Source organism: Eubalaena glacialis, chromosome 6, assembly GCF_028564815.1.
Source record: "Eubalaena glacialis isolate mEubGla1 chromosome 6, mEubGla1.1.hap2.+ XY, whole genome shotgun sequence".
Classification (NCBI taxonomy): Eukaryota; Metazoa; Chordata; class Mammalia; order Artiodactyla; family Balaenidae; genus Eubalaena; species Eubalaena glacialis.
The window spans coordinates 65,403,895-65,430,352 of record NC_083721.1 but is presented as its reverse complement, the minus strand read 5'-3'; the positions used below and the strand labels follow the sequence as shown (position 1 = coordinate 65,430,352).

Sequence of the window (26,458 nt, the reverse complement as noted above, 5' to 3'; positions counted from 1 at the left end):
TAAGAGAAGACACTGCAATGAGAAGCCTGTGCACCACAGAGAGGAGTAGTCCCTGCTCGCCGCAACTAGAGAGAGCCCGTGCGCAGCAACAAAGACCGAACACAGCCAAAAAAAAACTTAAATCAGAAATTTAAAAACTCAAAAAAGTTGAAAAAAATTCAGAAAGCTGTGAAATAGGATGATAATCGGGAATGAAATAGAAGGAAAAGACAAAAAGTAATTAAAAATGAAGACAGAGCATAAGGTACCCCAAAGGGAATAGATTAAGTTGAGAATATTGAGATAAGGCATAAAAATAGCTAAAGGAACATAAAATGGTATGAAAGGATCAGATCAAAAAAGACTGATAAATAAAATAGGAAAATGAAGACCCAAGATACATATAATTGGAGACCTTAAAAAATTTAAAAAAATAACAATGGAATAGAATCATTTTTGAAACTATTTTTCAAGAAACTTTCTAGAAATAAAACACCTGAATTTATTTATTAGAAGGACCCACTATTTCTGGAAAAATTGGGCCAGAAACAGATGACTCCAAAACATATCATTATACAATTCTTAGAAATTAATATTGAAGGAAACAAAACAAAACCAAACCTTAGGTCTCTAGACAAAAAGACCAAGTCATATACTAAGGGAACAAATTAATATTGGCATCATATTAACAACAATTACAAAACAAAACAGCAGAGTAACATTTTTCAGAAACTATAGGAAAGAAAGTATGAACCAAAGGATTTTATATCCAGCCAAGCCATAATGAAATATTAAAGTAATAATAAATGGGACTTAACCTTCAAGAAGCAGGGGATACTAGTCTCAAAAGCCCTTCCTGAGGAATCTACCAGTGAACAAGTTCTATCCAAACCAAATGATTTCTGGGAAGACTGGCCAAAAAACTGATCATGACCATTGTAATACTGTAATATGACATGTTTTTGGTTTCAGTTTTATCCTATCATTTTATGTATATTTACTGTGTAACATGTCATGTTCAGTGTTTCCCCATGGTTTTTTTGTTTGTTTGTTTCCTTTGAAAACAAAGTGGTGACAAGAAGGGAAATTATACAAATAGCAAATGTTCTATCAATGCAGATGTAATGTAACTAAAAAGTAGAAGGAGAAGTTGAGAAAATAGAAAAATAGAAAAAGCTTATTGATTATTCCATAGTAATAGGGATCAAAAGAAAACAAAAGTAAAAGTTAAATAGTTGAATGATAAATAAGGAACATTAGGCATTATAAAAATGTACACATATCAAGCTAAACATGTGAACAAAAATAAAAATCTAAAATGCCTCCAAAATTAAAAAGAGTAAAAAATAAGACAGTGCCGAAAAGGTATCATTGTAAATATAAAATATTACAAAATAAATTTATAAATAAAGTATATGTATATATAGTCAAGATCATTTTATTGAATTGAAACCAAACACCAGTCATATCATTAAAATGTAAATGAAGCCCTCAAACAAAATCTGAAAATATTGTGTACTGAAAATATGGATGGGCAGAAGCACATATTATGATTTTACCTCTGTGTGAAAAAAACATAGTGATGTCTTTGCCAAAATTGCTAATGTAATCATCAATGTATAGGCATAGAATTATAGGGTCTATTGTAAAGTAGTGCCATATCAGAGTGTCTAATATAATTAAGGGATTCCAATCCATCTCAGACTCCATCTCAGGAAGGCTAAAGAACTCAGGAGATTTTTCCTGGAAGGGGAAGAATGGTTAAGAGTGAATATGACTATTTTCTATATTTGAAGGACAATTATGTAACAATGGGATTATATTTATTCTGTATGGCATAAGAAATATAATTAGACCCAATAGTTAGAAATTGCCTGAAGATTTTGGCTTAATATAAGAAAGTACTTTCCAACAGCCAAAGCTGTCTTTAAAAAATATTTTATAACTGGTAGGCTCACTGTTCATTGGTTATCCAGGTGACTAAGGAAGTACATATAATCACCAAGCACACTGAATAAAAGTTTAAATAAATTTAAAAATTTTCGATAAAATAAATTCCCAAGAAGGGTATGGGATGATGAATTACTAAGTACCTGTTAGTATGACTTGCACTGAATTAATTTTGTATTTTGTGTCAAGAGAAAATTTTCAAATAAAGGTAAAATCATAGCTTTCACACAAATATAAAGCATATGTTAAAGATTTTGTTAAATCACCATTAATGAAGGAATCAGGCAGATGTTAAAACCAGTTCAAAGGGAGATCCAAAGAACAGACACATGTATAGATCAGGAATATTAAAGTGAATTTGTAAATGGGCTCAAAACCAGCATCTTCCATGAGGGGAAGGAAGTATATTGAAACTCCATCAGACAGAATTTATTTGCATGTTTATCATGAGAATTACTTGCATTACTGTAATTTATCTGCACCTTACAGAGTTGTAAAATAACATAAAAGGAATGAAGAGTTTAGATATCCCATAGAATTAGATTTGGATAACCCAGAAGTCTATACTCTAAATAATGCAGTTTTCTATTGGAGACACCAAGTAATATTTTTTGCTTATTTTAAGTTTCCTTGCTCTCATAAATCCCAAAACTTACATCACACAGTCAAAAGTGAGGAAACATTCAGATAATTTATTTCTCTATATACCTGTTGCACTGCCACATAAAACAAATTCTTAATTAATACTTTTAAGAATGTGATATATTCGGGAATTCCTTGGCAGTCCAGTAGTTAGGACTCTGTGCTTTCACTCCCAAGCATGCAAGTTCAATCCCTGGCAGTGCAGCCAAAAAAAAAAAAAAAAAAAAAAGAATACAGTATATTCATAAAAAAGAAATTCAAGTAAAGTCTATTAAACATGTAAATCATATTAAAAAATCATCTTTAAATTTCTTTACAGCGAGAATCCAACTCTCTACTTATAAACTCGATAAAAAACAGCTATTTGAAAGCACTGTAGAGATGGCAAAAGCAGAGAGAAACAACTTTTGGAAGAAGAAAACGCTGGTTGAATATATGTCTTTGTGACTTTGAGGTAGGGTATAGTCATGTACATGCTGCATTGGGTTGTGCAAACTTGGCTAGAAACATGAAGTGTTTCTGGTGTGACAAATCAGAGGGCAAGGTTTTGGGCTATCACCACAACTAAAAAATAAAAGGAAAATCCTAAAAAGGAAAACACCTCAGATGGGAAGACCCAAAGTCTATGTATAAACTCCGCCTAAATCTCTGGCTGATGTATGAACTATGAATGCACAGAGCTCACTCAAAAAAGTCCAATAAGACTAAAAGAACTGAACAGAAATTGTAGCTTCCACTCATCATGGGGGAGAGAGTTTAGAACTTGAATTCAGCCAACTTAATTGTTAAAACAAGCAAAAACGATTGGCATTCTTCAGAAGACAGTAACAATTCAGTTTCAATAATGCATCCATCACCAAATCTGGAAAATATAATATTCACGATTACTATATAAATAAACAGAAAATATGACTCACACTTAAGAGAAAAGAAGATCAACAGAAACTAAATCTGTGATGACCAAGACATTGGAATTAACAGACAGGCATTTTAAAGTAGCCTGTAATTATGCCCAGTGATGTAAAGAGTGTATTCTCATAGTGATAAAACAGGTAGAGAATCTCAGCATAACAATAAAAACTGTAAAAAAACAAAACAAAACAAAACAAAACAACCAAAAACCCCTGTGTTAATTCTAGAACTTAAAGATAGAATAACTGACCTGAAAAGTCACTGAACTGGCTTAACACCACAATAAAGATGACAGAAGAAAAAAATTATGGAATTTGAAATAGAACAATAGAAATTATCTAATCTTAAGTATAGAAAGAAAATAATTGTAAAACAAATGAAAAGAGCCTCAGTGACATGGGTAAATATCAAAAATTTTAACATATCTATATATATTTGGAGTGTGAGAAGATCAAGAGAGAAAGAATGAGGCAGACATTTAATTGAGGAAATGACTGGAATTTCTCCAAATATATTGAAAAACTTAAATGTAAAGAAACACAAAACTCAGCAAACCCCAGAAAGGTAAATACAAGGGAAAAAGACCTAAGTGAATGATGGTCAAACTATTGAAAAGATAAAGAAAAAAATTCTTAAAAGAAGCTGGGGGGGAAAAATCCAAAATATTTATACATGGGAACAATGTTAAGAATGATGAATGACATATAATTACGAAGAGTGGAGAACAGAAGACAAGAAGACAGTGGACAATTATTTTTAAGGTGCTGAAAGAAAAAAAAAAAAATCAGTCAATCCAAAATTCCATATCCAGTGAAAAAACAGAACAACTAAGAGATTTCATCACCAACAGACATGAACTAAAGGAAATGTCAAAGGAAGTACTTCATTAAGTGAGATAATAATATACAGAAAGTCAGATTTGGGGGAAGGGTTGAAGAGTATCAGAAATGATGAATATGGATAAATATAATAAACTATATTTTTCTCTTAATTTATTTAAAACATATATGATTTTTCCCAGTTTTTTTATTGTGGTAAAATGCACATAACATAAAATTTAGCATCTTAACCATTTTTTAAAATGAGGTATAATTGACATATTAGTTTCAGTTGTACAACACAAATATCAACCATTTTAAGTGTACATTTTAGTGGTATTAAATACATTCATAATGTTGTGCAACCATCACCACCATCCATGCCTGTAGCTGGTTTCATCTAGTAAAAGTGAAATTATGTACCCAGTTCCTGGCAACCACCATTCTGCTTTCTGTCTTTGACTACTCTAAGTACATTATATAGAGTGAGACAGTGTTTATCTTTTTTGTGACTGGCTTATTTTACTTAAACACAGTGTCCTCAAGGTTCATTAACATTGTAGCATATATCAGAATTTCCTTCCTTCTTAAGGCCAACTAATATTCCATTGTACTGTGTACCACATTTTGCTTATCCATTCATCTGTTGATGGACAATTGGGCTGCTTACGCGATTTAGCTAATGTGAGTAATGCTGCACTGAACATGGATGTACAAATATCTCTATGAGACCCTGTTTTCAGTTCTTTGGGATGTATACCCAGAAGGAGAATTGCTGAATCATAAGATACTTTTATTTTTAATTTTTTAAAGACTCACCATACTGTTTTACACAAGAGCTATATCATTTTACATTCCTGCCAACAGTATGCAAGGGTTCCAATTTCTCCACATCTTCACCAACACTTTATATTTTCTGGAATTTTTATTGTAATCATCCTAATGGATGTGAGGTAGTATTGTAGCTTTGATTTGCATTTCACTAGCGGTTAGTGATGTTTATCTTTGGAGAAATACCTATTCAAGTCCTCTTCCCATTTTTAAACCAAGTTGTTTGTTTTATTGTTGTTGAATTTTAGGAGTTATCTATGTATTCTGGATAGTAATCCCTTATTAGATATATGATAGAAAATATTTTCTTCTGTTCTGTGGGTTGCCTTTTTTCTCTGTTGATATTATTTTTTGATTAACAAAATTTAAAATTTTCATGAAGTCCAATATGGCTATTTTTTATTTTGTTGCCTCTGACTTTGGTGTTATATCCAAGAAATCATTGCTACATCCGGTAACATAAAGATTTTACCCTATGTTTTCCTTTAAGAGTTTCATAGTTTTAGGTCACATGTTTAGGTCTTTGATGCATTCTGAGTTATTTTTGTATGCCATGTTAAGTCTTCTGCCTGTGGATATTCAGTTTTCTCAGCACCAGTTATTGAAAGATTGTCTTTTCCCCCACTGGGTGACCTTGGAACACTTATCAAAAATCAAATGACCATATATGCCAAAGTTTATTTCTGAACTCTCTATTCTTCTGTTGGTCTATATGTCTGTCTTTATGCCAATACCATACTGTTTTGATTATTGTAGCTTTCTAGGAGGTTTTGAAATCAGGATTTGTGAGTCCTCTAGCTACGTTCTTCTTTCTCAAAATTATTTTGGCTATTCAAGATCCCTTGAGAGTGCCACGCAGGCTCCAGGGTCCTGAGCGGTGCACAGGCTCCAGGGTCCTTAGTGCCACTATCACCAAACCCTCCTTTGACCATGCAGGCCCCAGCAGGCCCACACATACTGCCCACACAAAAGCCTCCTCTGGAATCAGCCCTGGGCACCTCCTGAGATGAGAAGCTGCCAGTGCTGGCAGGGTCAGAGTGCTAAAGTGTGGGGTTAAGAGAGTGGATTTGGGGAGAGGACTGCTGTTGGCTGTGCAGAGACAGCCTGAGGGGATGGGAGTGAGGTGTTCCATGGCCAGGAATGCTCCTAGAGGAAGCATGGACTGCCTTGGAAATGAGGTGCCACTGTTGAGTGGTGCACAAGGGGCAGGCCCACCATTGAAGTCTCCTTCCCCACCCACCAGCCCCTGCCTCTGTGGGCACTGGGAGGGAATCCCACCAGAGTGAGTGCGTCCCAGTCTGTTGCAACTTCTTGCTGGTCTCTGCTGCTGCAGGCACTTCGCATAACCCCAGTTGTGGCTGCCTTATCCCTCCATGGCCTGCATAAGTGTCCCAATCAGCCTAAGAGACCCAATCAGCCACTGCTTTCACCCCCTCTTGCCTAGGTGGGGAACAGACGCCTGAGGGTGACCCACACACAGAGGTGAGGCCAGATCCCCGTGATCTGCTTGGTAAACCCTGCATCTGTGGAATATCTGAATAGACAATGAGTACTCCCACAACTGGGACCAGCCTAACTTTAGCAGCTGTGGACTTTGGGGACAAGTACACACAGGAGTTGGGCCAGGTCAGTGTCTGAGCTGTCCCCACAGTGCCCACACTGAGTCCAGAGACCTACCCAGGGGTATTAGAGGGCCTCCTGGGGAGGCAGGGGTGGGCTGTGGCTCACTGGGGGGACAAGGACACTGACAGCACAGGCCTCAGAAAAATATGATTATTACTATTTTTTTCTTTTTGTTTTTTGTTTTGTTCTGTTTCTTTTTTTTTTTTTTTTGGCTGCGTTGGGTCTTTGTTGCTGCGCGCAGGCTTTCCCTAGTTGTGGTGAGTGGGAGCTAATCTTCGTTGTGGTGCATGGGCTCCTCATTGTGGTGGCTTCTGTTGTTGGGGAGCATGGGCTCTAGGCACACAGGCTTCAGTAGTTGTAGCACGCGGGCTCAGTAGTTGTGGCTCACGGGCTCTAGAGTGCAGGCTCAGTAGTTGTGGTATACGGGCTTAGTTGCTCTGCGGCATGTAGGATCTTCCTGGACCAGGGCTCAAACCTGTGTGCCCTGGTCATTGACAGGCAGATTCTTAACCACTGCGCCACCAGGGAAGTCCCCTGTTGTTGATTTCGGTTTTATTACTTTTATTTTTTACTTATTTTTCTTTTCTCTTTTTATTTTTAAAAAAAAATTTAATATATTTTTTTCTATTTTTACTTCGCTTTTTTGTTGTTTTGTGTTTTAGTCTTGTTATTGTTTTTGTTCTTTGTTTTGTTTTTCCTTTTTTTTGATAATTTTTGTATGTTTGCTTTGTGTTTTCTTTGCTTTTATTTTAGATTACTTACTGTTTTTTGTTAGTTTTTGTTTTGGGTTCTTTTGTTTGTTAGATTGTTCTTTATTTTTTGTTTTCTTTTTTTTCTTTGGTTTTACTTTTATCATTTGTCTTGGGTTTTGTTCTTTTGTTTTCTTCTTTCTTTCTTTCTTTTTTTGCTGTGCCACACGGCTTGTGGGGTCTTGGCTCCCAGGCCAGGGGTTGGGCCTCAGCCTCTGGGGTAAGAGCACCGAGTCCAAGAGAGTGGAATGCCAGAGAATTCATGCATTCATTTTAAAAATTCTTTTGTTTGTTTGTTCTCTTGTTTTTTGTTTCTTGGGGGGTTAAATTATTTATTTTTCTTCTCTTTTTTTCTTTTCTATCTGCTTCTTTGTTTCTGTTAGTTTGGTTTTGTAGTCATCATTAGTCTTAGATTTGCTGTATCTGTTTATTTGTTTTCTTCTCTTTTTTCTTTTTTTGTTCTGTGTATGTGTGTGTGTTGTGTTGTTGCTACTGTGTGTTTGTTTTTCTCTTTGTTATTTGTCTTGGGTTTTGTTTGCCTGTTGGTTTTCTTCTCTTCTTTATTTTCTTTCTTTTTTCTCTGTCCACACGGTGAAGCTGGTGGGCTCTATTTTTTTCCAGCCAGGGGTTGAGCCTGGGTCTCCAGGATGGGAGTGCTGATTCCAGGATTCTGGACCACCAGAGAATTCCCAGGCACAGGGACTATTAATTGGTGTGTGCTCTCCTAGAGGTATCCATCTCAATACCAAGACCCGCCTCCACCCAACTGCCTGCAGGCTCCAGTGCTAGATGCCTCACACCAAACAACCAGCAAGACAGGAACACAGCCCCACCCAATAGCAGACAGGCTGCCTAACTCGTACTAAGCTCACAGACATCCCAAAACACACCACCTGATGCAGCCCTCCTGATCAGAGGGAAAAGACTCAGCTGCACCCACCAGAGTGCAGACAACAGTCCCTCACTCCAGGAAGCCTACACAAGCCCCTGGACCAAACTCACTCACCAAGGGGCAGGAAACAGAAGCAAGAGGAATTACACCCTGCAGCCTGCGGAAAGGAGACCATAAACACAGTAGGTTAGACAAAATGAGATGACAGAGAAATATGTTGAAGATGAAGGAGGAAGGTAAAATCCCACAAGACTAAATAAATGAAGAGGAAATAGGTAATCTACCTGAAAAAGAATTCAGAGTAATGACAGTAAAGATGATCCAAGATCTCAGAATTAGAATGGAGGAACAGATTAAGAAGATACAAGAAATGTTTAACAAGGACCTAGAAGAAATAAAGAAAAATCAGTGATAAACAACACAATAACAGAAATGAAAAATACACTAGACAGAATCAATAGCAGAATAACTGAGGCAGAAGAACGTATAAGTGAGCTGGAAGATAGAATGGTGGAAATAACTGCCAAGGAGCAGAATAAAGAAAAAAGAATGACAAGAAATGAGGACAGGCTCAGAGACCTCTGGGACAACATTAAGCACACCAACATTCGAATTATAGGGGTTCAAGAAGAAGAGAAAGGGCAAGGGCCTGAGAAAATATTTGAAGAGATTATAGTCAAAAACTTCCCTAACATGGGAAAGGAAATAGTCAACAAAGTCCAAGAAGCACAGAGTCCCACACAGGGCAAACCCAAGCAGAAACATGCCAAGACACATATTAATCAAACAAACAAAAATTAAATACATAGAAAAAATATTAAAAGCAGCAAGGGAAAAGCAACAAATAACATACAAGGGAATCCCCATAAGGTTATCAGCTGATTTTTTAGCAGAAACTCTGAAGGCCAGAAGGGAGTGGCAAGATACATTTAAAGTGATGAAAGGGAAAAACCTACAACCAAGATTACTCTACCCAGCAAGGATCTCATTCAGATTCAACAAAGAAATCAAAAGCTTTACAGAAAACAAAAGCTTAGAGAATTCAGCACTACCAAAATACCTTACAACAAATGTTAAAGGAACTTCTTTAGGTGGGAAACACAAGAGAAGAAAAAGACCTACAAAAAGGAACCCAAAACACTTAAGAAAATAGTAAGAGAAACATACATATTGATAACTACCTTAAATGCTCCAACCAAGAGTCACAGACTGGCTGAATGGATACAAAAACAAGACCTGTATATATGCTGTCTACAAGATACCCACTTCAGACCTAGGGGCACATACAGACCGAAAGTGAGGGGGTGGAAAAAGATATTCCATGCAATATCAAAAGAAAGCTGGAGTAGCAATAATCATATTAGACAAAATAGACTTTAAAATAAAGTCTGTTACAAGACACAAGGAAGGACACTACATAATGATCAAGGAATCAATCCAAGAAGAAGATATAACAATTGTAAATATTTATGCACCCAACATAGGAGCACCTCAATACATAGTGCAAATGCTAACAGTCATAAAAGGGGAAATTGACAGTACCAAAATAATAGTGGGGGACTTTAACACACCACTTACACCAATGGACATATGATCCAGACAAAAAATTAGTAAGGAAAGACAAGCCTGAAATGACACATTAGAACAGATAGACTTAATTGATATTTATAGGACATTCCATCCAAAAGCAGCAGAATACACTTTCTTCTCAAGTGCACATGGAACATTTTCCAGGATGGATCGCATCTTGGTTCACAAATCAAGCCTTGGTACATTTAACAAAATTGAAATTGTATCAAGCATCTTTTCAGGCTAAAATGTTATGGATTAGAAATCAATTACAGAAAAAAAAAAAAACTAAAAAACACAAACACATGGAGGCTAAAGAATATGCTAAATAATAACCAAGGGATCACTGAAAATCTCAAAGAGGAAATCAAAAAATACCTAGAGACAAATGACAATGAAAACACGACGATCCAAAACCTATGGGATGCAGCCAAAGCAGTTCTAAGAGGGAAGTTTATAGCAGTACAATCCCACCTTAAGAAACAAGAAAAATCTCCAATAAACAACCTAACCTTACACCTAAAGCAACTAGAGAAAGAAGAACAAACAAGACCCAAAGTTAGTAGAAAGGAAGAAATCATAAAGATCAGAGCAGAAATATGAAATAGAAACAAAGAAAACAGTAGCAAAGATCAACGAAACTAAAAGCTGGTTTCTTGAGAAGATAAATAAAATTGATAAACCTTTAGCCAGACAAGTAAAGAAAGGAAAAAAGGGAGAGGACTCAAATCAGTAAAATTAGAAATGAAAAAGGAAAAGTTACAACTGACACCACAGAAATACAAAGGATCATAAGAGACTATTACAAGCAACCATATGCCAAAAAAATGGACAACCTGGAAGAAATGGACAAATTCTTAGAAAGTTACAACCTTCCAAGACTGAACCAGGAAGAAATAGAAAATACTAACAGACCAATCACAAGTATTGAAATTGAAACTGTGATTAAAAGTCTTCCAGCAAACAAAAGTCAAGGACCAGATGGCTTCACAGGTGAATTCTATCAAACATTTAGAGAAGAGCTAGCACCTGTCTTTCTCAAACTCTTCCAAAAAGTTGCAGAGGGAGAAACACTGCCAAGCTCATTCTATGAGGCCACCATCACCCTGATACCAAAACCATACAAAGATATCACAACAAAAGAAATTTATAGTCCAATATCACTGATGAACATACATGCAAAAATCCTCAACAAAATACTAGCAAACTGAATGCAACAGCACATTAAAAGGCTCATACACCATGATCAAGTGGGATTTATACCAAGGATGCAAGGATTTTTTCAGTATATGCAAATCAATTGATGTGATACACCATATTAACAAATTGAAGAATAAAAACTATATGATCATTTCAATAGATACAGTAAAAGCTTTTGACAAAATTCAACACCGATTTATGATAAAAACTCTCCAGAAAGTGGGCATAGAGGGAACCTAACTCAACATAATAAAAGCCATATATAACAAACCCACAGCAAACATCATTCTCAGTGGTGAAAAACTGAAAGCATTTCCTCTAAGATCAGGACAAGGATGTCCACTCTCTCCACTTTTATTCAACATAGTTTTGGAAGTCCTAGTCATGGCAATCAGAGAAGAAAAAGAAATAAAAGGAATCCAAATGGAAAAGAAGAAATACAACTGTCACTGTTTGCAGATGACATGATACTATACATAGAAAATCCTAAAGATGCCACCAGAAAACTACTAGAGCTAATCTATGAATTCGGTAAAGTAGCAGGATATAAAATTAATACACAGAAATCCATTGCATTCCTATACACTAACTATGAAAGATCAGAAAGAGAAATTAAGGAAACAATCCCATTTACCATTGCAGAAAAAAGAATAAAATACTTAAGAATAAACCTACCTAAGGAGACAAAAGACCTGTACTCAGAAAATTATAGGATACTGATAAAAGAAATCAAAGATGACACTAACAGATGCAGAGATATACCATGTTATTGGAGTGGAAGAATCAATATTTTGAAAATGACTATACTACCCAAAGCAATCTACAGATTCAATGCAATCCCTGTCAAATTACCAATGGCATTTTTTGTAGAGTTACAACAAAAAATTTTACAATTTGTATGGAAACACAAAGGACCCCGAATAGCTAAAGCAATCTTGAGAAAGAAAAGTGGAGTTGGATGAATCAGGCTCCCTGACTTCAGACTATACTACAAAGCTACAGTAATCAAGACAGTATGGTACTGGCACAAAAACAGAAACATAGATCAATGGAACAGGATAGAAAGCCCAGAGATAAAGCCACACACCTATGGTCACCTAATCTATGACAAAGGAGGCAAGAATATACAATGGAGAAAAGATAGTCTCTTCAATAATTTGTGCTGGGAAAACTGGACAGCTATATGTAAAAGAATGAAATTAGAAAACTCCCCAACACCATACAAAATGGATAATAAACTCAAAATGGATTAAAGATCTACATGTAAGGCCAGACACTATAAAACTCTCAGAGGAAACCATAGTTATAACACTCTTTGACAGAAATCACAGCAAGATCTTTTTTTGATCCACGTCCTAGAGTAATGAAAATAAAAAGAAAAATAAACAAATGGGACCTAATGAAACTTAAAAGCTTTTGCACAGCAAAGGAAACTATAAACAAGATGAAAAGACAACCCTCAGAATAGGAGAAAATATTTGCAAACGAAGCATCAGACAAGGGATTAATCTCCAAAATATACAAACAGCTCATGCAGCTCAATATCAAAAAAACAAAAAACCCAATCAAAAAATGGGCAAAAGACCTAAATAGACATTTCTCCAAAGAAGACATACAGATGGCCAACGAACACATGAAAAGATGGTCAACATCACTAATTATTAGAGAAATGCACATCAAAATTACAATGAGGTATCACCTCACACCAGTCAGAATGGCCATCATAAAAAAAAATCTACAAACAATAAATGCTGGAGAGGATGTGGAGCAAAGGGAACCCTCTTACACTGTTGGTGTAATGTCAATTGATACAGCCACTATGGAGAACAGTATGGAGGTTTATTAAAAAACTAAAAATAGAATTACCATATTACCCAGCAATCCCACTCCTGGGCATATACCTAGAGAAAACCATAATTCAAAAAGATACATGCACCCCACTGCTCATTGCAGCACTATTTACAATAGCCAGGGCATGGAAGCAACCTAAATGTCCATCAACAGAAGAATGGATAATGAAGATGTGGTATATATATACACAATGGAATATTATTCAACCATACAAAGGAACGAAAGTGTGAAATTTGCAGAGATATGGATGGACCTAGAGACTGTCATATAGAGTGAAGTGAGTCAGAAAGAGAAAAACAAATATTGTATAATATCACTTATATGTGGAATCTAGAAAATGGATACAGATGAACTTATTTGCAAAGCAGAAATAGAGACACAGATGTATAGAACGGACATATGGATACCAGGGGGAAAGGAGGGGTGGGATGAATTGGGAGAATGGGATTGACATATATACACTACTATGTATAAAATAGATAACTAATGAGAACCTACTGTATAGCACAGGGAACTCTACTCAATGCTCTGTGGTAACCTAAATGGGAAGGAAATCCAAAAAAGAGGGGATATATGTATATGTATGGCTAATTCACTTTGCTGTACAGCAGAAACTAATGCAACATTGTGAAGCAACTATACTCCAATAAAAATTAATTTAAAAAAGTAAAGGCATTGAAGTTCACAGAGATTTGAGGTAATTTGCCCTAAATCCTGTTAAGAACAATTATCCCAAACGTGAAAATTAGGCAAAAAGAACGTTATGTGTCCTTTCAACATTATACTGGGGCTTTAGCTAATTGCAGACCACAGATTGTTCATTCTCTAACAGAGTGTACCTTTGACTTACTATTTAGTATTGATTAGTAGTAAACTCTGTGAAACTACCAGTTAACTGGTAGATTTTTTTCTGATAAAAATGCAAATGATTTTTTCCAGTAGAAAATATAATTCCAGAGAGACATTTCTTTCTTTCTTTTCTTTCTTTCCTTCTCTCTTTCTTTCTTTCTTTTGCTATATATTCAGTCTCTCCAATTCTTTTTTTTTTTTAAGATTTATTTATTATTTATTTATTTATTTTTGTCTGCATCAGGTCTTAGTAGTGGCAGGTAGGATCTTTGATGAGGCATGCAGGATCTTTCGTTGTGGTGTATGGGCTTCTCTCTAGTTGTGGTGTGCAGGTTTTCTCCTCTAGTTGTGTCACGCAGGCTCCAGGGCACGTGGGCTCTGTAGTTGTGGCACATGGGTTCCAGAGCATGTGGGCTCTGTAGTTTGTGGCACGCAGGCTCTCTAGTTGAGGAGTTCAAGCTCAGTAGTTGTGGTGCATGGGCTTAGTTGCCCACGGCGTGTGGGATCTTCATTCCCTGACCAGGGATTGAACCTGTGTCCCCTGCATTGTAAGATGGATTTTTTACCACTGGACCACCAGGGAAGTCCCCAGTTTCTCCAATTCTTGAACCAGTATTATAATCCTAATGCTTCCCTCATTAATAGATTAAATGAATTTTGAAAAACAAACAAACAAACAAGATCCCTTGAGATTCTACATGAATTTTAGGATGAGTTTTTATATTAATTCAAAAAAAATAAATGTTTTTTCATAGGGATTGATTGCATTGAATCTATTGCTTATAACAATTTAAAGCAAAAATTATAACACTGTGTTGTGTAATTTATAATATATGTATATATAATACATATAAAATAGCTTAATGTATGAGGGAAGTAAAATAAGATATTTATTTCCAAATTCTTACTTTATGTACAAAGTGATGTTACGTTAACTTTAAATAGACTGTGATAAGATAATGATGTCTTTTGTAATCCCTAGAGCAACCATTCTGAAAATAAAATAAAAAAGGTAAATCTAAAAAAAAAAAAAGAGGTATTAGGTTGAATTATAAAAACTATACAATAAGCACAAAAATGTTACAGAATAGAAGGAACAGAACATATTTTTAGACAGATGGCAAAAATAGAAAATGTTAGAAAAATGGTATACCTAATTTCAATCTTATGAATAATTACATTAAAGGTAAATGGACTAAAGTCACCAATTAAAAGACAGAGATCATCATAATGAATGTAAAAACATGTTCCAAATATAATCTGTCTGCAAGAAATAAAGATGCAGATAAGTTGACAGTTAAAGAATGAAAAAATAGATTTAACATAGAAACACTAATAATAAAAAAGCAAAAGCTAAATTTTATTTAAGGACAAATAATGTATGAAAAGACAAACTGTATTAATAGAAGTATATTATGAGTTGAAGAATGCTTCATAATAATAAAATAATATTACATAAAATAGATATTCATAATGTTATGTTACCAAGAAATCATAAAATCAGAACTATATATACACCTAATAACTAAACTCTGAGAGAAACAGGAAGTAAAAATTATACTATGTATGAGGTTTCAGTTTCTCCAAATCTTTCCAACACTTTGTATTTTCAGTTTTTAATGAGTTACTTATTATTGTGGGTGTGTCTTGGTATTTCTTTTCCTTTGTCTTTTCCTTTGTCTTTTTAATGCCTTAAAAAAAATTAAGACAGTGTTTTTTCAGAGCAGTTTTAGATTCACAGAAAAATTAAGAGGAAGGTACAGATATTTTCCATACATTCCCTGCCTCCACACATACATGGTTTCCCCTATTATCAACATTTCCTACCAGAGTGGTACGTTTGTTACAATTAATGAACCTACATCAACATATCATAATCACCCAAAGTCCATATATTACATTATGGTTCATTCTTGATGTTGTACATTCTATGGGTTGGGGCAAATATATATTATATCCATTATTATGGTGTCATACAGAGTATTTTCAATGTCCTAAAAATCCTCTGTGATCCATTTATTCATTCCTCCTCCACCCAACCCCTGCCAACCACTGATTTTTTTTTTATTGTCTCCATTGTTTTGCCTTTTCCAGAATGTCATATTGTTGGAATCATACAATATGTAGCCTTTTCAGATTGGCTTCTTTCACTTATATGCATTTAAGGTTCCTCCCTGTCTTTTCAAGTGTCATTTCTTCTTAGCACTAAATGATATTCCATTGTCTGAATGTTCCAAAGTTTATTTATCCATTCACCCACTGAAGGACATCTTGATTGCTTCTAAGTTTTGGGAATTATGAATAAAGCTGCCATAAACATATGTGTGCAGGTTTTTGTGTGGACATAAGTTTTGAACTTTTGGGGGTAAATACCAAGGAGCATGATTGTTATATCATACGGTAAAGATATACTTACTTTTGTAAGAAACTGTCACATTGACTTTCAAAGTGGCTGTGCCATTTTGCATTCCCAGGAGCAATGCATAGGAGTTCCTGTTGCTCCACATCCTCACCAGCATTTAGTTTTTCAGTATTCCATATTTTGGCCATTCTAATAAGTGTGAAGTGGTATTTCATGGTTGTTTAAATTTGCATTTCCCTGATGACATATGATGTGAAGCATTTTTACATGTGCTTATTTGCCATCTGTGTATCTTCTCTTATGAAGTGTCTGTCAAGTGTCTTTGGCACAATTTGAATCAAGTTGTTTGTTTTCTTATTATTTAGTTTAAGATTTCTTTGCATATTTTAGATAACAGTATTTTATTAGATGTGTTTTTGCATATATTTTCTCCCAGTCTGTGTCTTGTCTTTTCATTCTCTTGACATTGTCTTTTACAGAGCAGAAGTTTGTAATTTTAATGAAGCCAGCTTATCAATTACTTCTTTCATTGATCATGCCTTTGGTGTTGTATCTAAAAAGTCATTGCCACCCAAAGTCATCTAGGTTTTCATCTTTGTTATCCTCTAGGAGTTTTATAGTTTTGCATTTTAGATTTAAATCTGTGATTCATTTTGAGTTAGTGTTTGTTAAGGGTGTAAAGTTTATATCTAGATTCTTTTTTTTTTTTTTTTTTGGATGTAGATGTCCAGTTGTTCCAGCAATGTTTCTTGTAAAAACTATCTTTACTCCATTGTGTTGCCTTTGCTCCTTTATCAAAGATCAGTTTACTATATTTATGGGGGTCTATATCTGGGCTCCCTATTCTGTTTCACTGATCTATTTGTGTATTCTGTCACCAATACCACACTGTATTGGTTACTGTAGCTTTATAGTAAGTCTTGAAGTCAGGTATTGTCAGTCCAACTTTGTTCTTCTCCTTCAATATTGTGTTGGCTTTTGCCAACATAAACTTTAAAATCAGTTTGTCAATATATACAAAATAACTTTCTGGTATTTGTATTGAAATTGCATTGGATCTATAGATCAAGTAAAGAAGAACTGACATTTTGAAAATATTGGGTCTTCCTCTCAGTTAACATAGAATATATCTCTATTTAGCTCTTTGATTTTGTTCATCAAAGTTTTTTTGTTTTCCTTGTGTAGATCTTGTACATATTTTATTAAATTTATATTCAAGTATTTGGTTTTAATGGATGCTAAAGTAAATGGTATTGTATTTTAAATTTCAAGTTGTATTTGTTCATTCCTGATATATAGGAAAGCATTTGACTTTTATGTATTAATTTTGTATCCTGCAACCTTGTTATAATCACTTATCAATTCCAGGAGATTTTTGGCAATTCTTTTGGATTTTATACATAGAAAAATAAATTTATTTGCAAAAAGAAGTAATTTTATTTTTTCCTTTCCAATTTTTATTCCTTTCCTTTCCTTTCCTTTCCTTTCCTTTCCTTTCCTTTCCTTTCCTTTCCTTTCCTTTCCTTTCCTTTCCTTTCCTTTCTTTTCCTTTTCTTACTGAATTGGATAGAACTTCCAGTATGATGTTGAAAAGGAGTGCTGAAAGGGAACATCCTTGCCTTGTACCTGACCTTAGTTGGAAAGCTTTGAGATTCTCACCATCTAGTATGATGTTGTAGATTTTTTTTGTAGATATTCTTTATAAAGTTGAGGATATTATCTTCTATTCTTAGTTTAATGAGAATTTTTATTATGAATGGCTGTTAGATTTTGTCAAATGCATTTTCTGCATCTATTGATATGATCATGTGATTTTTCTGTTTTAGCCTGTTGATATGATGGATTACAATAATTAATTTTTGAATGTTGAAACAGGCTTTCATACATGGGATAAATCCCACTTGGTCATGGTATATTATACATTATACATTATTGGATTATACATTATTGGATTTGATTTGCTAATATTGTGTTGAGAATTTTTGCATCTGTGTTCATAAAAGACATTAGTTTGCAGTTTTCTTGTAATATCTTTGTCTGGTTTTGGTATTAGGGTCATGATGGCATCATAGAATGAATTAGGAAGTAATCTTTCTGCTTCTACTCTCTGAAAGAGATTGTAGAGAATTGGTATAATTGCTTCCTTAAGTGTTTAGTAGAATTCACCAGTGAACACATCTGGGCCTGCTACTTTCAGTTTTAAGAGTTTATTAACTATTGATTCAACCTTCTTGTTCTCTTTGTTTTTGGTTTTCCAGGATTCTAGTGATACATCCTCTAGCTCAAAGTTTCCTTCCTCAGCTGTGTCACATCTACTAATAAGTCCATCAAAGGCAGTATTCATTTCTATTATAGTATTTTTGATTTCTATTATTTCTTTTTGATTCTTTATTAGAATTTCCATCTCTCTGCTTACATGACCCATCTGTTTTTTCATGCTGCCCACTCTACCCGTTAGAGCCCTTAACATATTAATCATAGTTGTTTTAAAATCCTAGTCTGATATTTTGAACACCCCTGCCATGTCTGGTTCTGATGCTTACTCCATCTCTTCAATATTTTATTTTATTTTATTTTTTTGCCTTTTGGTATGTCTTGTGATTTTTTTTCTTGATAACCAGACAAGAGGTAAGAGGAGTAAGAGGAGCTGCCTGTAAACAGGCCACTAGTAGTATGATGGTGAGGTTTGTGGGGAGGGAAGGCATTTTATAGTCCTTTGACTAGATCTCAGTCTTTTAGGGAGCCTATGCATCTAGCCTGTGAACTTAACAGGTGTTTCTCAGGGTTTTTTTTTCTCCCTCCTTAGGTAGCAGAGGTTGGTTAGAATGGGCTGGAGTTGAGTATTTCCCTTCCCCAGCAGGTTAGACCCAGTTTAACTAGTTTCTTCTGAGGGCAGGCCTTGTTAAGAAGAACAGAGTGCTCTGGAGTATTTCAAAATGGTTCCTTTTCCCTTCCCCCTGCAGGAAGCAGGAGAGGACTTTTCTCTGATATTTACTGTAGGAAACTAGTCAAGCTCCTGGAGGTAAATCTTACAATATTGTGGGTCCCCCAAGACTAGATCCCTTGAAGTTTTTAACTCTCAGAGCTGACTGCCCTGAGCCTCCAGCGATTCATCGATCACAGCCAAGGCTTTCCTTCCATGGCACTGGCTCCTGCGGGGTTGCAGCTAGTGATTCTCTAGTAAGCCATGCCTCCCTGTATTGATCTATCTCACCAGTCTTAGGAACAGCAGTTTGTCCTGTGTCCTCCCCTCTCTTGAGAATTCAAGGAGAGTTGTTGATTTTTCAGTTTCTTCAGCTTTTCATTTGTTGTTAGGGGAGAGTAACAACTTCCAAGTTTCTTATATGTGTCTTAATACACATCTTTTTAGCTAGTATTAAGTTCACTAAACAATTTTCCCCTGAGGGCAGGTCTTGTAGGAAGAACTGAGTGCTCTGGCATATTTCAAAATGATTTTTTTCGCCTGTCAGAAGCAGAAGGGTGTTTTCTCTGATATTTAATACTGTCAGAATTTGGTCAGACTCCTTACCTGGAGGTACATCTCACAATATTGTGGGAGCCCCCCATGACTGGTTTCCTCTTGATGTTTTTAACTCTCAGAGTTGCCCTCACTCTGTCTCCAGCAATTTATCAATTATAGTTCAGCTTTTTCTATCCCAGCACTGCTTCCAGAGGCAGTTTCTCCTTGTAGGTCTCTGCTCCAGTAATCTGGTAATCAACAACTCCTTGTATTCAGCTATCTGTTTCTCTAATCTTGGGAGCAGTGGTTTGCCCTGTGTCCTCCCCTATTTCATGGATCCAAGAAGAATCATGTTCAACTTTTTACTTGTTAGGATGGAGTGATGACTTCCAAGTTCCCTTACATGCAGAACTAGAAATCAGAAGTCCCCATAATTAGGATTTTCATTTCCATTTTGCTGATGACTAATGATTTGAACATTTCTTCACATACTTATTTTTCATTCACATAGTTCTATTTTGAAATGCCTGTTCAAATATTTGCCATCTTTATTGCATTGTGTGTATTTCTATTGTTTTAATATATCTATCACATATATGTGTAAAGCTGTAATATATATTAGATATTAGACACATTAGTTATATAGGTATCTATATACATAAATATATCAATATACATGTATAGATATATCTATTTATGTACATAGATATGTTAGATGCATATAGACATATTAGATAGATAGATATATCTCTTGGAAACCTGTTCTCAGATATTTTGAAAATATTTTTTTCTTAGATTGTGGCTTGCCTGTTTGTTTTCTTCATGGTGACATTTGAAAACAAACATTTAAAATGTTGATAACAACTAATTTGTCTCTATTTTATTTTATAAAATCTTCTGTGTCATGGAAATTTCTTATAAAATGAGGTACATAGGTACCCTATGACCCAACAATTGCACTCATGGGTATTTGTCCAAAAGAAGTAAAAACATGTCCACAAAAACGTTCAAAGCTGCTTTTCATAATAGCCAAAATTTGGAAATAATCCAAATATGTATCATCAGGAGAATAGATAAACTGTGATATATTCATACAATGGGAGACCTGGTCACCATTTAAAAAAAAATACTGATGCAGCCAAGAATTTTGATGAACCTTAAAAATCATGTTCAGTGAAAGAAGCGTTACACATTAGAGTATGTACTGTATTAATTAGTCCATTTAAGTAAAGTTCTGTAATGGGCAGAAATTAATATATGGTGAAAAAATAAAAGCAGCGTTTTAAAAGTAAAGTTCTATAAGTCAAAAATTAATATATGGTAAAAAAAAAATAAACACAGAGTTTTCTCTGAAGTGTTGGAAATAGAAACTGACTGTAAAGAGGTATGAGGGAGTTTTCTGGGGTGACAGAAATGCCTTATAGCTTGACAGGTGTTTGGATAACAGATCTAAACGTTCGTCAAAACTCATTAATGGCTTGTATATTTCACTATAGGTTAAATTACCTAAAATAAAGCAAAAATAACTCTAAACAAATACTGAATTCTAGTTAATGATATAAATGCTAAACTGTTTAATGCTGATGTATCCTAATGTCTGAAACTTACTTGAAACACTTCAAAAAGTGAGATGAACTTATAGATGAATAGATAAATTGATAAACAGATCAATTGATAAATTAAAGTTTTGAATGAATAGATAAATGAGCAGGTATGTGGTAAAGCTTATCTAGCAAAATGTTGAGAATAATAAAATCTCAGTGGTGGATAAATGGATGTTTACTGTATAATCCTTTCAACTCTTCTGTACATCCAATAACGTATAATAAAATGCTGGGGAAAAATGCTCTTCCCATTGCAAATTATAAAAAAATAAAAAGAAAACCACTTTTTTCAACATTTCTAGACAAAAAGGAAAGTGAAAACCATAAATGCAAATTTTAATAAAATAATGTAATCCTTACATATCAGAATCTAATTTTTACAGCGTTTTTCAGAGGAACCTTAAATATCTATATCAGTTGAAATGTATAATTAAAAATAAGTTTCTTAATTTCCCAACTCAAAACTCCAAAAGTGTACAAAACATTAAAAAATAAAAATTAAGGAAAGACTTATTAAAATAAAAAGAAAAATTAATGAGGCAGAAATAATAAAAATTTTAAAATAATATTAAATCCAAAAAGTTATTTTTTAAAAAGTTACAGATGAGCCAGTTTGCAGGGCAGAAGTTGAGCCACAGATGTAGAGAACAAACATATGGACACCAAGAGGGGAAAACCGCAGGGGGGTGGGGATGGTGGTGTGCTGAATTGGGCGATTGGGATTGACATGTATACACTGATGTGTATAAAATTGATGACTAATAAGAACCTGCTGTATAAAAAACAAAAACAAAAACAAAACAACAAAAAAGAAAAATCCTTTTTGTAGTCTGAATAGTTTCTTTCAAAAAAGATATCTGAACTCATTGTAAGGGCAAAGCAATAGGTAAGTATTCTGGTGTAAAACTTTAAAGTCCACATTAGTGATCTCTTCATTGAATATCCAATTTAGTGAGGAAAACTGTATCAAAAATAGATAACAGGGCTTCCCTGGTGGCGCAGTGGTTGAGAATCTGCCTGCCAATGCAGGGGACACGGGTTCGAGCCCTGGTCTGGGAAGATCCCACATGCCGCGGAGCAACTGGGCCCATGAGCCACAACTACTGAGCCTGCGCATCTGGAGCCTGTGCTCCGCAACAAGAGAGGCCGCGATAGTGAGAGGCCCGCGCACTGTGATGAAGAGTGGCCCCCACTTGCCACAACTAGAGAAAGCCCTCGCAAAAAAAAAAAAAAAAAAAAAAAGATAACAATGAAGAGAAAATTAAAAGTTTGGAAAAAAATCAATGTAGAGGAAATGTATAAGAAGTTTGATTACTGGATCAGGAAAGGTCACTCGGTTCAAAATGACGTTTTGCAGAAAAACTGAAAGTTGCTCAAATTGGTTCAAGGGCGGCAGCGGCTCCAGAGCAGTAGCAGCATCACCAGGTCCCTGGTGGAGGTGCTCCTACAGGTCTTGTTGCTGGAGCAGCGGAGGTTCGGTTCTCACCGCGGGGTCGGGACCCTCCGGTCCATGTTAGTCTTTGGAGATCTCCCTCATCCCCCTCAGCTTCGGGAAAATGGCTCAAGTGAGTAAGCCTGCGATGAATAAAACTTCAACATCTGTTCCTTTGGAGAGGAATAAGAAAGAAAAGGAACAATTCTGTAAACTCTTTATTAGTGGCTTAAGCTCTGAAACCATGGAAGAAAGTCTGAGGAACTACTACAAGCAATGGGGAAACCTTACAGACTGTGTGTTAATAAGGCATCCTGCCAGCCAAAAACCAGGAAGATTTGGTTTTGTCACGTTTTCATTCATGGCTGAGGTGGATGTTGCCATGGCTGCCAGACCTCATTCCATTGATGGGAAAATGGTTGCACCCAAACGTGCTGTCCCAAGAGAAGACTATGGAAAGCCGGGGGCTCTTGTCACTGTGAAGAAGCTGTTTGTTGGTGGAATTGAAGAAGATACTGAGGAGCATCATCTTAGAGATTACTTTGAGAAATATGGAAAAATCGATGCCATTGAGATAATTACCGATAGAGAGTCTGGAAAGAAAAGAGGCTTTGGGTTTGTTACTTTTAATGACCATGATCCCGTGGATAAGCTTGTGTTGCAGAAAGACCATAGCATCAATGGTCATCATACAGAAGTAAGAAAGGCCTTGTCTCGATCTAAAATGCAGGGAGTCCAAAGTTCTAGAGGTGGAAGAGGAGGCAACGTCGGTTTTGGAGACTCTCCTGGTAGTGGTGGGAATGTTGGAGCAGGACCAGGACAAGGAAGGAAACTTGGATGGGGAGCTGATGGATATAGAAGAGGACATACATTTGGGGATGGCTATCATGGGTGTGGAGGAGGATCTGGAGGTGGCAGTTTGGGGGTTAGCCCTGGTTATGGAGGAGGATGAGGAGGATACGGAGGGAGAGGATCTTGATATGGTGACCTGGATGGGGGATCCAGAGGTGGTTTTGACAGCTATGGAAGAAGAAATTATGGAAGTCGTAATTACAATGATTTGGGAAATTATAAGCAGAAACCTTCTAAGTACGATTTACTGAAGAGTGGAAAACTGAGTGGTATAGCAGGAACGTGGGAGGATCATACGGTGGAGGAAACTATGGTCCAGGAGGCGGTGGAAGACGTGGGCGTTATGCAGAGGCCAGACGATACTGAGCTTCTATTTGCCGTGGGCTTGACTGTATAAATAGGAGACGTTGAGAGCCCAGAGGTAACAGAAGAGCTTTAGGTTATCGAAATAACGGTGTTCAGGAAACTCTTATCTCAGTCATGCATAAATATGCAGTGATATGGCAGAAGACACCAGATCAGGTACAGAGAGCCATTTTGTGAGTAGACTCGATTATGTAAGAACAATACCTTCCTGTGGAGGAAAGATTGTATGAAAAAATGCTTTTGAGACCGTTTCTTAGCTTTTGAATTGTTGTCTCTCCAGTGGTCTCTGTAAGAATGTGGAAGCATCCCCTTTGATAATGTTAAATTTCAAAGTTTTGGATGATATTTGAATCCTTTTTCAAGATTTTTCTCAAAATTTTGAAAAGCTATTAGCTAGAATCATGGTGTAATGAGACATAACATCATTCTAAAGAAAATTAGTTCATGTGTAGAGTTAAGAAACTGTTGTACCTTTAAGATTTAATAAAATAATTCTAAAGGTAAAACAGTATTAGTTTGTCCTCTTTGATAATTTTGCACTTTTAGTTTTTACCTTTTAAATATTTTTCTTGTTTTATGATATCAGAGTTTGCAGGGTAGTGATATGACTTACATACATTATGAAATGATTACCAGAAAAAAGTTTTTCTTCTTGCGATGAATATTTGTAGGATTTATTGCCTTAACAACTTTGATATACATCCTACAGCTGTGCTAATTTTGGTCATCCTGTACCTTACATCTTTTGTAATGTTGAGTAACTTGTCATGTACCTATTGGTCATTTGTTTGTCTTTTTTGGATAAATGTCTATTCAGTTCCTTAGTCCATATTATAGTTTGATTATTTGCTATTGTGGTAAAAAAAAAAAAAAGTTATTTTTTAAAAAGTTAACAAAAATAGACATGTAACCTAATAAAGAAAGCAATAAATCACATATATACAAAATAAGTAACTACAAGAAAAAATAGCTAGAGAGAAAGAGAAATAATAAATGTCATAGCAGAATACTTTGTGTAACTCTATGTAGATACATTGTAAACTTAAGTAAGAGATAAATTTTCCCAGGAGTGTTCAATTAAGTAAAAATAATTCTATTGCAGAAAGAGGTGAAATAGACTAGTTTCACAGGAGAATAGTGAAAGATCAAAAAAAAAAAATTCCCCCAACAAAAAGTACCCCATCTAGGTGTTTCCAAAGGGGCATTGTATGAAATGGTTAACATCTAGATGATCCTAATGCTATATAAATTTTTCTCGAGCTTCAGAAGTGAACAAAAACTTTCACATTACTTCATGAGACAAATATAACATTAGTTCCTGAATCTGATGGTAGCAGAAAACAAAACAAGACAAAAAAAACCCCCGAATATTCCTTGTGAACATTAATGTAAATATGCTAAATAAAATATTAGCAAATGGAATTGAACAGTTATATAGGAAAATAATACATTATGACCAAGTGAGATTTATTCTTAAAACGTAAGGATGTCTTACTATTTGCAAATCTATTAACATATATCTTCATATCAATGAAGACAATTTCTTCATATTAATTCCGGGGAGAAAAATCATAGTTACTCAGAAAGGCTTGACACAGTGGATACCCATTTATCTGATAATATTTAATGGAATAAGAACGCACACATGCACACACACACACACGCACATGCTAGAAGCAATCATATTGAGATCAAGAACAAGGCATAGATGCCTCTTTCCCCACTATTATTTAACATTGTATGGGAATATAGACCAAAATGGAAAAGAAGAAGGAAAACTACACCTATTTGCAAATGATTTGACAGTATTCTGAAAATGCAAGGGAATAAGTTATGAAAAAAAACTCATATAATAAACATTCTATTAAGTAATAGGATATAAAAATTAACATAGAAAAACCAATAGCTTTCAACTGCACAAACAATAGCCAGGAAAAAAGATATAATAGGAAAGAATCCCTTTTAAACTTCAACAAAATATAAAAAAGGCTTAGGAAAAAACATGAAAGACACAAATGTAGATTTGCAAAAGCAAAAATATTCCTTGTTTTTGGGTTCAATCTCATATGCATGTCATTTTTCTTTAAGTTAATATATGAGCCTAATGCAATTTCAATAAAAATTCACATAATTTAAATTTGTAGCTACAGAAGTTAATATGGAAAAATTCACATGGAAAAGTAAACATGCAAGAATAGTGACGAAATCTTGGAGAAGAGCATAGAGTGACAGGGCAGTGCATACTTATCAGATACTGAAACATATTATAAACTTTCTATAATCAAAACAGTTATGTATTGGCATATTAATGGATGGAAAGAACAGTAGAACAGAATAGAAAGTTCTGAAATAAACCCAAATACAATAGGATAAAGATGACACCTTAGTCACTGTAGAAAATATTGGCTTATTAATAAATGCAACTGGCCATCTGCATAGTCATTTGGAAGAGTAATATCAAATTTATATTCATAGATTACACAAAAGTGAACTCCAAAAGTCTAAATCTCTCTTTTT

The 26,458-nt window shown here is 35.1% G+C and overlaps 1 pseudogene; it reads left to right on the top strand.

Moving 5' to 3' along the window:
* The first annotated feature begins 22,847 nt into the window (after window positions 1-22,847).
* On the top strand, window positions 22,848-23,941 carry LOC133092976 (heterogeneous nuclear ribonucleoproteins A2/B1-like; annotated as a pseudogene).
* Window positions 23,942-26,458: the final 2,517 nt, after the last annotated feature.